At 39.4% G+C, this 14,620-nt stretch overlaps 1 protein-coding gene across 11 annotated transcripts in view; it reads left to right on the top strand.

Moving 5' to 3' along the window:
• The window catches only part of LRRC4C (leucine rich repeat containing 4C), a 1,485,185-nt gene that overhangs the window by 1,455,276 nt on the left and 15,289 nt on the right, over nt 1-14,620 (top strand). For 8 of the 11 annotated variants that reach the window (XM_086338675.1, XM_086338674.1, XM_086338680.1 and 5 more), the window contains one exon: nt 2,778-2,829. The exons of the other annotated variants lie outside the window; for them this stretch is intronic. The gene's annotated coding sequence lies outside the window, so the exon portion shown is untranslated. The remainder of the gene's footprint in view (nt 1-2,777; nt 2,830-14,620) is intronic. 11 annotated transcript variants of the gene reach the window in all.

Here is a 14,620-nt window from a genome sequence, read left to right as displayed (position 1 = left end):
GATAATGTATGTGAGAAGATGTTCTAATCTGTGATGAATAATAGAAACAAAAGTTACCATTCTCATAACCATCTTTCTTATTTCCAATCTTGTTTCCATGGTGATATGTAAAAAGTAAATGGTTTACCATCTTGATTTATATTTTCCATGTTCAGGCATGATCACATATTTAGGGATGTGTACCGCATTCAACACCAGATAATCATTTCATAAAAGTGGGTAAACTTTTAGCCACTCTCCAAGTGTTTAGAGGTAGTGCTAATGATAAAGAAGCTGTCTGCCAATGCAGGAGACATAAGAGATGTAGGTTCGATCACTGGGTCAGAAAGATCCCCTGGAGGAGGGCATGGCAACCCACTCGGGTATTCTTGCCTGGGAAACCCCATGGACAGAATAGCCAGGGAGTGGGCTACAGCCCATGGGGATCACAAAGCATGAGGCATGACCTAACAACAACGACAACAGCAAAACAAGGAAGCTGTGTGTCCAGAGTGAAATGAGTAAGGTGATAGTGGTAGCAAGATAGGATTAAAGAAGGAGAGATGCAGAATGAAACTCTAAATGGCCCCCTAGGCCACTGGAAGCCCTGTAATATTGAGTGACATCAGAAGCCACTGAGCACTGAGCAGAAGATCGAATGTGATCTGACTTTCATTTTGATAGGATCTCTCTACAATGTGGAGAAAAGACTGAAGAGGGGCAAGAACAGAAGCAAAGAAACCAAATATTGAAACAGGTTGTTGAAATCATCCAATTATAATGACTAATATGCAGCAATGGAGGTGGGAAGTGCCAAGACTCTTGATAACCAGAATTTCCATCGTGTAGGCAATAGGCTGTAAAGGTAATAAGATATAGAAATAATAGGATGCAAAATTGGGGATGAGACCAAAAAATAAGTATCAAGGGGACTTTGTCCTGAGCTCTTACGAGGATGGTCCCTGGAACCATTGTTTGGCACTCGGTAAGAGGTTAATTTTTTTTTTTTTGGAAGGCATGAGTGAATGGAGTTGCTGTTAGAAAGTCTTTGTTAGGGATAGGGGTTGAATTGGAATCAAGAGTTTTATTTTTTGACAGGTTGACTTTTGGTGCCTTCAAGTGGAAGTCTTGCATTAGCAGTTATAGACATATACTACAAGTCTACATTGCCAGCTGGAGATAAATGTTTGGCAGTGTTCAGTTTGTAGATGATTTCTAAACTCACTGTAGGATTCACTTAGAGAATCACTTAGACAAAGGAGAGGCTCACTAACAGAGCCCTGGTACACTCCAACGTTTAGAAGCCCCAGATCTACCGATGGAATTTGAGCAGAGTAAACAAAGAGGTAGGGGAGAGAGAGAGCAGTTTCCTAGGAGTCAAGTGCAGAGAGTGTTTCAGGAAGGACAGAAAAGTCACTTATGTCAAATGTTGCTAATTTTCACCTAGCTGAAAACTAAGAATCAGCCACTGGATTTAGTAATAAACACAGCTTTGACTCCCAACTCTTTGTTGCCCTCTCTACACATACTCATTCCTACCCACTGCCTTACTCTCACATTGTTTATAAATACCAGGCATGTTACCTTCTAACTCAAATTTCATATTTCCTACTGAAGTATTGTTAATGGTTCCTGAAACCATGGGATTTAGGGAAACTTCCTGTAAGTCTGAGTTACGTGTTTTGCAAAACCAATGATATAAAGTCCACATAGCATCTCTGAAATAAATGTTAATCATATTCACTTTTACTTATACAGTAATAATACTATTTGAGAAGTTTGAGAAGCTCTTTTACTTACATTATCTGTTCCAAACAAAAATCTCTAATATAGCAAAATGCCCAGCTTTGAAGCTTACACTATCAAACCAAACAGCTGCTAATGCCTCCTTGTTGGAATCAACCACAAATCCAGTCTTCCCTCCTCTTTATTCCTTGATGATTTTAACATCTGCCTCCCTGATGTTCTCTTCAGCCCTCCTCCTGATATAATTCTTGGTGATTTCAATATTCGTGTCAGTCCCTTGATCTTGATTGCTAATTTCATGGATTTCTTCCATCTGCATTTTCTAGTTGTTTCCGGTTTGTACCAACTGTATGGTGAAGTTTGGGCTAGAAAGATTTATAATTTGTTGGTATTAGAAATCATTTAGTTTACTTCACTATACTTTGCAAAATGCCAGCTCTATTCCTTTGCTCCAAGTACTGTGTGACCCTCTATCTTTGATTCTAATTTTTGATTTACCATTGTCACAGGAGTGTTGGGAAGGGAGTAGTGGTAGATGAGGGATGCACAGGAGGAAGAAATGTTAGTATCTCTCTTGCTTGGGGATGTAGAAAATATCCCTAGAAAATATCCCAGTTAGAGTTTGCAGCAGTTGCCTATGTCAAACTCTTAACAGCCCATTTGATTTTAATATTTCAGAGTATCTCTTTAACTATTTCCTATCCATCTTCAAAAGACATGATCTCATTTGATCTGAAGAGGTGGTTCTGAACAGGATGGAGGATCAGAGAGAAAATGTGACTTGTTTCAGGTTGTACATCTAATAAGTCAGAACCAAGTATAGACAACAGATCTTCCAACTCTAAATGTGTTTTTTTAATTGGCATTAAACAATGCATTGTTCAAAATGGCCAGTGGTTAAAATAGCTGCCTTGGCTTTTTGCCCAGAAGAATGTAAAAATACAGTGGCAATTTAATAAATATTGTCACCAGTGTTGTCTGTGGTGATGGGGGGAACAGCAGATCGAGAAATGTGCTGAATTATTCTAATGGATGCTTTTTCCCCCTCTTAGATTGGCAAACACACTGCCTGTTTACAGCACGGAGGCCACAATGGAGAGCTAGGTGGGTGATGATTCATGCTAAATCTTTGCCACAATATGCTGAACACTACAGCAGCAGCTAATGTGAAGTGGCTCATTATACACTGTCAAATCCAATAACAGCCAAAGACTGGCTTTGCTGCAGCACGAGCAACTTGTGGGAAGCCTAGCTACTGCAAACCACTACTGAATTGCAAAAAAAAAAAAAAGAAAGAAAGAAAAACACAACAGGCTTCAAGAGAGTGGAAAAGACAGAGTCACTGAGTCATATTTGCAAATTTCTGTTTGTCACTTTAGAAATGGCCTTCATGGTCCCAGCCCAGCTTGACGCCAGAGATGGCTCTCCTTGGGATTCCTTTCTCTTGTGAGCACCTCTCCCTTCAGTTATATTTTATGGGCTAAAGATGATCTCAGGGCCACTGCGCATAGACAGAGCTGGAAATGTGGTTCTCTTCTGGAAATATTCCTGAAGCTCCCCCTCCCCTCTCCACCCTCCACCACCCAGTGATGCCATTCACATAAACACATTTACCTTCTACTGCCCCACGGCATCTGTGGATGGTATTTCTACATAATAGAGAAAGAAGATCAGGAGGCAGGAGGCAGAAATACTGCCTCCTTGCTTTAAGACTTAGGATCATGTGTATTTTTGTCTTCATTATACTGTGATGTCCTATAAAGCAGGATCCTGGATTTATTTATCTACTTAGTCTAATGTCTATGAGCCATAGCTGACCCTCTACAAATATTTATCAACAAAATTAATGTTGTTGATAAATATAAATACAATAAAATCCATAATGAAGCTTGAGTTTAGTCTTCTTGCCTCCCTTGTTCCAGCCACAGGGCCTGACACATAGTAGGTGGACATCAGGTACTTGTTTACTGAAAGAACAAAGATATGAATGAGTCCCTCACTCATATGGTTCCCTGCTGCCTAATTAAAGTCTCAGCAAACCTCTTCCAACCATCAGATACAGAAAAGTCATGGCTTCCAGTCATTCTTTGCCAGACCACCAGGAATAATGCCCTCAAAGTGGTTGTTTATTTTGGAAAGCAGAAACTAATCTGAAGCTATTTTCTTTATTTTTATATTCAAATGCCTGTAAAACAGAAAAACCCCAGAGACCTATTCATTGCTCACAAATGATCTATGGGGTAATAATGTGCTTGCTGTTCCAGCTGTGCTGCACTTTGGTGCCCTCCTGGGTTTAATTGAAAATATGCTGTGACCTTGGTTTTGTTTGCTGGATATGGGGGAGGGGGTAATTGGCATGAAGCCTCCAAAGAACTCCCTCTTAACAGAATGTCATTTGGCTAATTTGGGGTTCGCCTGCAGGAAATAACGTGTGAAGTCCTAGAAAAACAAGGTGCATTTAATTTGCATGCAACTCATATGAAGCTAATGATAAAAAAAAAAACACAACTTTTTTATTTAGCCATACTTATTCATTGAATTCTAAATACTGTGAGGATGATAATGGTATTGTGTCTTACAGTGTCATGTTTCATCATAATTAAATAAACAGCTTATGAATTGCAGTCCAAAAAATGTCTGTGTTCCACTCTTAACTTAAGAGGGTTTCCATAGAAACCATGGGCCGCGAATTTAACTGACATTTATTGGACTTGAGGCTATATGTAGCATTGATAGCGCTCTGTGTTTCTCTCTGCCCCTCTGTGTATATGTCTTTCTTTTCCTTTAACCTTCACAACCATCTCTTCCCCTCTCGGTCCCCTCCCCCTCTCCACCTTCCTCCCCCTTTTCTCTTATTAGCAATGAGGAAGTAATTTGGACTCAGTTAGATTTAACAAATGCAATAATACTAAAATGAGCTCTGATACTTAAGTGTAATTGTGTTATTAGCTGGAAATGTTTTTCTTCAAAAACAAAAGAATTGAGAGTGAAGTTTACTGAAGTGGTGCATGCTTATAAGAAGAAAGCTTTAGCTGCCAGTTGAAAGTCTGCAGGCAACATATCACAGTCCACATTCATACCCCAGCGATGGTTTTTCCTTGATTTAGTTACCCCAGACTGATGTTTCTCTTCCGTCCTAATTTTCACTCTTCTAAATGGAACATATAATCATTGTGCTGATCATAGTCCAATAGAAAGGAGGAGTTTACTTAGAAAGACAAAAACATTCTATATACTGTGTAACTGTGCCAGAGAATTGACTAGGTACTTTCCTTTAGGTTGTCTTAGTTAATGCCACAAAATGTATAGCCAGGCCATGGACTGAGTGGAAAATGAAACTGGAGCAGGTGGTTGAAATTCAGGCTTCATCACAGTCTGGATCTCAACCTTGCATATAGCGCTTCAATACTCTGTCTCAGAAACAGACTCACAGACTTGGAGAATGAACTCATGATTATCAGTGGGGGAAGGATGGGAAGGAGGGATTGTTAGGAAGTTTGGGATTGGTGTGTACACATGCATTTAAAATGGATAACAAATAAGAACCTACTGTATAGCACAGGGAACTCTCTTCAGTATTATGTGGCAGCCTGGATGGGAGGGGAGTTTAGAGCAGAATGGACACATGTATGTGTATGGCTGAGTCCCTTTGCTGTTCACGAGAAACTATCACAAAATTGCTAATTGTTTGTTTGTTAGTTGCTCAGTTGCCTCCAACTCTATGACCCCATAGACTGTAGCCCACCAGGCTCCTCTGGCCATGGAATTCTCCAGGAAAGAATACTCTAGTGGATAGTCATTCCCTTCTCCAGGGGATCTTTCTGACCAGGGATTGAACCCACCCAGGCCTCCTGTATAGCAGGTAGATTCTTTATGGTCTGAGCCGTCAGGGAAGCCTTACTCCAATATACAGTAAAAAGTTTAAAATAAAATAAATAAATATTCTGTCTCAGTTTCTCAAAGACAGAATGAATATGAGCATTTTTAAGAAATGGGGTTTTATTAGGATGAGACACGCTAATACAGATAGTATACCTTAGTAGCGGTCCTTGTCTTCATCGCTTTATAAATGAGGAAAATGAGCAGCCAAAAAAGTGAGTCAGGTATCCAAAAGTTGCACAGCTAATAGAAAGTGGATTCGTCCATTGCAGTGATGAAAAGGAGAGGACTTAGACCTGAAGTCAGTTACTAATTGTGCAATTTGGGGTAAGTGACAAAGCTCTAGAGTATCTGTTTCATGCAGTTTTTATAAGGATTAAATAAAACTGTGCATGTAAAGTACACAGAGAGTCAGCCATATAGAAATTTATGGGCTATGCTTTTTACTTTTTCTCTCCCTCCCAACTTTCTGATTTGTTTTATTTGTATGGACACAAAGTGAAAAAACAATCAGTCTCCTAACACTGTGTAATACATCTAGTTTTAAATTATTTCATAATTCATAAACTATCTCAAGCTATACTGATAACAATGAGAAAGGAAAGGCAGATAAGATCACATCCATTTTTATAGGTCGGGAGAAGTGAAATTTAGAGTTGTTATTGACAAGGTTTCCATATAGTAAATGAGGAAATGGAGTTTGGACTTCGTTCCCTAGGATTTCTTTTTATAATTAAAACTCTCAAAGTCTATTATTCTTAATTTGGGTCCCATGTTCATGAAGTCCCATGTTCTAACTTACCTATCTAATCAATGGGCTTCCCAGGTGGCTCAATGGTAAAAAAAGTTCACCTTCAATGCAGGAGATGCAAGAGACTCAGGTTCAATCCCAGGGTTGGGAAGATCCCCTGGAGAAGGAAATGACAACTCATTCCAGTATTCTTGACTGGAAAATTCCATGGACAGAGGAGCCTGGTAGTCTATAGTTCCTGGGATTGCAAAAGAGTAGGACATGACTGAACACACACACACACGTCTAGTCAGTGTTGAGAGAGAGAAAGTTTTAGCAGGAAAGAAGAAAGGAAGGTGAGGAGGTGGTAACTGCAAAGTCTGTCTCTTGCAGACTGTCTTTAGGTCATTCTCCCAGGATCCAAAGGGGGATGCAGAAATATAATCTTCAATTCCAGGTATAAATGAGGCATTGATTTTATAGGGCAATGAGTCTTAATATTGCTGGTTTAAAAAGGGCAGGGGGAGAAAAAATGCTAAAGAAGCCAGGTATCAATCAGAGATGTGGGTAGGTACCTAGTGAGTTCAGAAAAGAATATACAGCTAGGACAAGAGAGTGATGGGACAGGGTTTCTGGAGAGAGTGATTGTTCCTCCTCCTACCCTTCACATAGGCCCACATGCACACATGCATATTCAAGACTAAACAGAACAAATATTTCTTTGAAATATAACCATTGTATGGCTCCAGAGAGCTCCTGCTGCTGCTGCTGCTGCTAAGTCGCTTCAGTCGTGTCCGACTCTGTGCGACCCCATAGACGGCAGCCCACCAGGCTCCTCCATCCCTGGGATTCTCCAGGCAAGAACACTGGAGTGGGTTGCCATTTCCTTCTCCAATGCATGAAAGTGAAAAGTGAAAGTGAAGTCGCTCAGTCGTGTCTGACTCCTAGCGACCCCATGGACTGCAGGCTCCTCCGTCCATGGGATTTTCCAGGCAAGAACACTGGAGTGGGTTGCCATTTCCTTCTCCAATGCATGAAAGTGAAAAGTGAAAGTGAAGTCGCTCAGTCGTGTCTGACTCCTAGCGACCCCATGGACTGCAGGCTCCTCCGTCCATGGGATTTTCCAGGCAAGAGTACTGGAGTGGGTTGCCATTGCCTTCTCCTAGCAGGAGGTAAAAATGTTAGCTCTGCCATTTTTATTTGTTCTGTGCTTCTGCCTGCCTTATGACCAGAATATTCATTCTGTGTTGTCTATAGAAGCATTTCTTTAAGCTCCTTTCTCCAATTTGTGTTAGTTTAGTTAAAACTAAATAAAATAATTCCCAAAGTCACTTAGCTAGACACATGGAGATAGCAGTCCATCACGATGTACTAAAACCACAGGGACACAGAATGACACTATAGAAAACTCCTCCAAGTTGTGGAACTCCCTCTCCTGCTCAGGATTCCTCACAAAAGTTACATGACACATGGTACTATTGCCAAATTAGTGGAACTTAATCTCTTTCTTCTTTCTTATATGACAGTGAATGATAAATAGAAAGTTTAATATTTTTTATTTTATGCCCTCATAGATCATCCTGTTAGTTTTGGGGTTGAGAAAAATGTGTAAGAAAAGGAATTCCTCCATGTGCTCTAGAGCAGGATTAACAAACTTTCTATGGCGGGTCAGAGAGTAAGTGTTTTGAAGCTGTATAGGTTTTTCTTGCAAGCCATAGTTTAGCACAACTACACAATTTGGCACATTAATAGGAAAGCAGCCATAGGAAATATAGATATGAATGGGTGTGGCAGTGTTCCAATAAAACTCTATTGACAAAAACAAGTAGTGGGCCAAATTTTATCTGTGGATAGTGTTACTGATCTTGGAGGTTTTCGTTTTTTGGTGGTTTTTTTTTTTTTTTTTTGCCTACATATCCATCCATCTTGTGTTTCTGTTCACGTGGCAACTACAGCTTAAAAGATAAAACTGGAAAGTGTGTGGTTACATATCATAATTACCCTCATTTTGTGGGTTTTACTCTTTGTTATACTTGTTTTTTGGAGAAGGCGATCGCACCCCACTCCAGTACTCTTGCCTGGAAAATCCCATGGACGGAGGAGCCTGGTAGGCTGCAGTCCATGGGGTCGCAAAGAGTTGGACACGACTGAGCAACTTCACTTTCACTTTTCACTTTCATGCATTGGAGAAGAAAATGGCAACCCACTCCAGTGTTCTTGCCTGGAGAATCCCAGGGACAGAGGAGCCTGGTGGGCTGCCGTCTATGGGGTTGCACAGGGTTGGACACGACTGAAGCGACTTGGCAGAAGCAGCAGCAGCATACTTATTTTTGAATAAATTTATCCTTTCAGTATTCCTGTGGCATAGGAAGACATAGATAGTCTGTAAGGTGTCACCCCACAACTATAATATCTGTATTGGGATATGCCTGTCACCATTGTGGTTTTTCAATTGGATTATTCTTTCTAAAGTGCATTCTTTAGGGAATAAAGATGATGGGAGAGATAACCAAAAAGTAATTTTCACTATCTAAATCATGAAGAAAGTAGCTAACTAATGGCTTGAATAAGGACATGCATAGACTTCTCTACTTTCTTACCCCATTAAGATACCATAGGATATCCAGTTCTTTCTTGCTTGTATATTCCTGAGTTTTTTCCATGATATAGTTTTGGAAATAAGTCATTGTAGGCAAATGAATGACAGGGAGTTATGGCTTTGCTTGGTACTGTGTTAACTGAAGCTTGTGCATCCTGGAACTGAGTCCTCATTTTGCAAAGTTCCATGGTAACTGAGAGCAAATCTGTTATAAAAGGACTGTGTAAAAAAAAAGGGGACTTGTTTTCTATAATGCATGACCTCTGGTTAACACAGCAGGCAGGGAACAAAATGAGGACTGCCTTGAGTAAATAAATAAGAATCTTATTTCCAAATGCCTGCATTTGCCATATAATTCCCTCTTTTGTGGTCATTAAGGGAAAACAAAGAAATCACAGATGACAGTCACTTCCAGTATCTGACATGTCATCACCCAGGTTTCCTCATTATGCAATGTGAACAGTGTTGAGGTTACATGAAACCAGTTCCAGGTTCAATTAGGAGGCCATCCCTGCTATCTGTATTCTGATTAAACAACACTGCCTGGAAATCACAGAAAGAGTCTACTCTGTTTCCTCCCCTTGCTCACATCTCATAACCAGACTCAATTAAAGACTTTCCTTATCATGTTTTTCTGGGTCATTTGGGTGAATTTATAAAACTCTTAAGTCATGCTGAAAATTGGAAGGGGATGGCCCTGAGATCTTCAATAGGAGCCAGGACCAAATGTATAGGACTTGTTTTAATGTTTTCAGTTCAGTTCAGTTTAGTTGATCTGTCGTGTCCGACTCTTTGTGACCCCATGAACCGAAGCAGGCCAGGCCTCCCTGTCCATCACTAACTCCCGGAGTTCACCCAAACTCATGTTATCGAGTCAGTGATGCCATCCAACCATCTCATCCTCTGTCGTCCCCTTCTCTTCCTGCCCTCAATCTTTCCCAGCATCAGGGTCTTTTCAAATGAGTCAGCTCTTTGCATCAGGTGGCAAAAGTATTAGTGCTTCAGCTTTAACATCAGTCCTTCCAATGAACACCTAGGACTGATCTCCTTCAGAATGGACTGGTTGGATCTCCTTGCAGTCCAAGGGACTCTCAAGAGTCTTCTCCAACACCACAGTTCAGAAGCATCAATTCTTCAGTGCTCAGCTTTCTTTATAGTCCAAATTTCACATCCATTCATGACTATTGGAAAAACCATAGCCTTGACTAGATGGACATTTGTTGACAAAGTAATGTCTCTGCTTTTTAATATGCTATCTAGGTTGGTCATAACTTTCCTTCCAAGGAGTAAGCATCTTTTAATTTCATGGCTATGATCACCATCTGCAGTGATTTTGGAGCCCAGAAAAAGTCAGCCACTGTTTCCACTGTTTCCCCATCTGTTTCCCATGACGTGATGGGACCGGATGCCATGATCTTAGTTTTCTGAATGTTGAGCTTTGAGCCAACTTTTTCACTCTCCTCTTTCATTTTCATCAATAAGCTTTTGAGTTCCTCTTCACTTTCTGCCATAAGGGTGGTGTCATCTGCACATCTGAGGTGATTGATATTTCTCCTGGCAATCTTGATTCCAGCTTGTGCTTCTTCCAGCCCAGCGCTTCTCATGATGTACTCTGCATATAAGTTAAATAAGCAGGGTGACAACATACAGCCCTGATGTACTCCTTTCCTGATTTGGAACCAGTTATTCCATGTCCAGTTCTAACTGTTGCTTCCTGACTTGCATACAGGTTTCTCAAGAGGCAGGTCAGGTGGTCTGGTATTCCCATCTCTTTCAGAATTTCCCACAGTTCATTGTGATACACAAAGTCAAAGGCTTTGGCATAGTCTGATCTTTTAGAGAGTCCCAAATATATATAGATGTGAAGCAGTCAATGATGGGTCAGGAATCAGGAGACCTAGTGAAGTGTAAAGGGAGTCTCACCAAGTTAAGGACTGTGCACCAGATATAGGAAAAAAGCATGCTGTCATGTCAGCCTATATTATAGGTAAAAAACAGAGCTTAGTACAGGTCCTTATTAACTCAAACCTCAATTATTGACATAATTTTGTAGTTGACCTTCAGGCCTTACAGTGTTCTCTTTCCTAGCCATATCCCATATTATTCAAATTTGCTTTTCCATACTCTTCTCATTGTTCTATTCCTTACCAACAAAAGGCAAAAAATCAAGTCCCAGCAACCCATCCCACGAATCAATATAGATTCCCATTTCTTTTGTCTATTCTTCACAATCTGGTGTTATTTTACTTACTCTACCTTATCCACCTGTTTTTCAGTGTAGATTCCTAGTAGAAATCAGGCTTTATGTCTAGAAATCAGATTGTTTTATGCTTATATTCGCTGCCATACTTTCCCCACCCACCACATGCCTATTTTCCTGCAAACTCTTTTGTGTTTCTCTCTCTCTGTCTGTGTGTGTGTTCCTTGTTTACTCCCTTATGAATCCCACGAAACTGTACTTTTTTTTTTGGATGTGGACCATTTTTAATGATCTTTGTTGAATTTGTTACAATATTGTTTCTGTTTTATGTTTTGGTTTTTTGGCCTCAAGGCATATGGGATCTTAGGTCTCTTACCAGGGATCGAACCCACACCTCCTGCATTGGAAGGCAAACTCTTAACCACTGGGCCACCAGGGAAGTCCGCAAACTAGAAGATTATTGATGGGTGGGTGACACTTAGCCGTAAGTGTCAAGACCTGAGGATGCTGCTTGACACTTGGAAAGCACTCAGCAAATATTACTGAAGGAACAAATGCCTATTTTTTTTCTCTCTTGGAATGTCAGAACTTTTGCTTATCCAAATGTACATATCCTATTAAATCTCATGTCTACATAGCTGTTACTGACTGTTTAAATCTTACTGTTTCTCTCTGAACACCAGCCTCCTTGTAATTATCCACACAGTCACATACACACTCAAGATACACAATGGCATTGGTTCATGACTATTGTTTATGTTAGAAATGTCTTAACAGAGTGTTTCAAATGATCAAATGACAGGCAATTACAGAGTAGGAGGAGTTCCCTCAGAGGTAAAATTCATACAGTGCTGGTGAACTAACTTAGAATCATATATTATTGGAGCTGAAATGACCTTTGGAGATTATCTTTCCCAGCATCCTACTATGAAATGAATCCCAGACATCTTTACATATATATCTAGGTATATATGTATATATTTACACATATGTGCTGCTGCTACTACTAAGTCGCTTCATTCATGTCCGACTCTGTGTGATCCTATGGACTGCAGCCCACTAGACTCCTCTGTCCATGGGGTTCTCCAGGAAGATTAGTGGAGTGGGTTGCCATTTCCTTCTTCAGGGATCAAACCCGGGTCTCTATGTCTTACCTGCATGGGCAGGTGGGTTCTTTACCACTAGTACCACCTGGGAAGCCCTGGTATATACGTATGTATGTATACATACATACATATAGGGCTTCCCTGGTGGCTCAGTGGTAAAGAATATGCCTGCCAATGCAAGAGACATAGGAGATGTGGGTTCAATCCCTGGGTCTGGGTCAGGAAGGTTCCCTGGAGTAGGAAATGGCTACCCACTCCAGTATTCTTGCCTGGAAAAGTCAATGGACAGAGGAGCCTGGTAGGCTATAGTCCAGGGGGTCGCAAAAATTCGGACCTGACAGATTGACTGAGCATGCCCATATGTATATATTTGTGTGTGTGTATATATGTGTGTGTGTGTGTGTGTGTGTGATAACAATCTAGGAAATTAAGGCTGTGTACAGTTTAATAATAACAGGGAAGAAAGTACTTAACAAAGTATTAGAAGGTGATTTAAACATCTGAATTTCTTTGTATATGTGGTATTTATTCTCTTCAGATTCTTTGCATGGCAATTTAAAATGTTTTAAAAATAATTACAAAAATCCATATGCTTTTTGGTTGCTATTGTTAGTTGGTTTATTTTAAACCTAAGAAGGCAATGATGACCTTGGCACAGCGCATTTCCTGAGGATTCTCGATCAGTTGGATGTTAATGGCTATCAGCTCCTCTCAGCTAAGTCCAAAGGAAGCATGGAAATCTAGGTCATTAACTGTATGACCAACTTCCAGAAATCAAATCCTTCTTTAACCACCTCACCAAGGACTTATGCTTAGGATAGGCTGGTTGGATTTTCAAAAGCTTCTTTAGTTACTTGCCCTTTCATTATCCCAGACAGAAAATGTATAAAACTATTTATGTTAATATACAAATATATGTAAAAAGACAGAAGAATAAACATTAGCTTCTGTGGACCCACAGGGGAATGTCATTATTAGAAAAATAAGTTTTCATATTTTGATTAAATGTGATTATAAATATAATTGGAAATGCTCACCCTCTTTTATTTGTTTCTTTTATAACCTTTTTCAGACTGAAAGATTAGAGAGAATCATTCTATTGTGCATCCTGAGAGGCTAAAACATGTGTCCAGTTTTTGCAATTCAACCTCATTAAACATTAGATTCTTTTCTTTTTTGGTGGAGAGGGTGGTTCTCATTAGGGTTTAGTTGTTTTTGTTTTAATGGAATATTATTTTTTGTCATCCCTGTTATACAGTTGACCTTCACTGATAGTAATAACCATTATTTTCTCCTTTGGCATTAGTCATGATTATCCAAAATATTCTAAGAGATAGATAAATATAGCAATTCAGCTAGTGAAATGAAAGAAAGTTCTAGAGCAGAGAAGTCCCTGTTTCTTTTCTGTGGAGGAAATTCTGGATCCTATTTCATTGTGTATCATTCTGATTCTTATGCTGACACAAATTTTTTAAAGAAATGACACAGAGTGACAAATTATCCCTGAATACCAATGTTTAAGGTGTATGATAGGTCTCATCATCACCAGAGAAGACGGCACTCCAAGACTTTTTCCAATGGACACTTGTCTGGAAGAATTTACTCAAGACCTCGATCAAGTCTTTAGTTTCTTCATTTCAGAAATTTGCTTCTGGTAGCTCATTGTGAGAAGGGTGTAGTCACACTTACTAAACACATAGGAAATACAGAATAGAGAACAGAATGCTAATTTGCTAAATTATAGCTAGCACTATAACAAACCCTTCAAATACTTTTTAGTCTGTCAAATCTTTTTCTGTACGATTTAAACTTTTTTGAATCACAAATCTCTTTGAAAATGTGATGACAAAGCCAATGAATAATCTTCCTATAAAAATATACAATCACATTTATATGAAAATTTACATATGATTTCAAGAGATTTATAAATAGTTTGAAAACCACTCTTGAATGTCTTAGGAATCCAGGGATTGCACTGTGAATTTTCATGGAAAACCAAATTATAATTAAATAAGGTGGTTGATAAGAAATCAAACTAAGAAAATGTGATTGTATGATTTGGATTGCTTTAGCATCAGATTATGATAGCCTGATGCATCAATCATTCTCCACAGTTGGATTTCAGCTGTCACCAGGATTAGACAAACAACAAGAAAAACAGCAACGGGCATTCATACAGTATTAACTGGGTACCAGGCACTGTTCTAAATCCTTCTTTATATGTTAACTCATGTATGCTCACAAATGGAGTATATAAATCAAAGTATCATATCCAACCTATAGGCAGTTTTATAGACAAGTAATACATACATTTCAACCTCTTATTAAAAAAAAAAAACTATATTCCATTAATATTCACTTAGTTATGTAAGTAGTTGATA

The sequence above is a fragment of the Bos grunniens genome, chromosome 15, assembly GCF_055505025.1.
Source record: "Bos grunniens cultivar Pamir isolate PY7600 chromosome 15, Bosgru_T2T1.0, whole genome shotgun sequence".
Lineage (NCBI taxonomy): Eukaryota > Metazoa > Chordata > Mammalia > Artiodactyla > Bovidae > Bos > Bos grunniens.
Note: the sequence above shows the minus strand (reverse complement) of the source record. Positions and strands in the feature narration are given on the sequence as shown.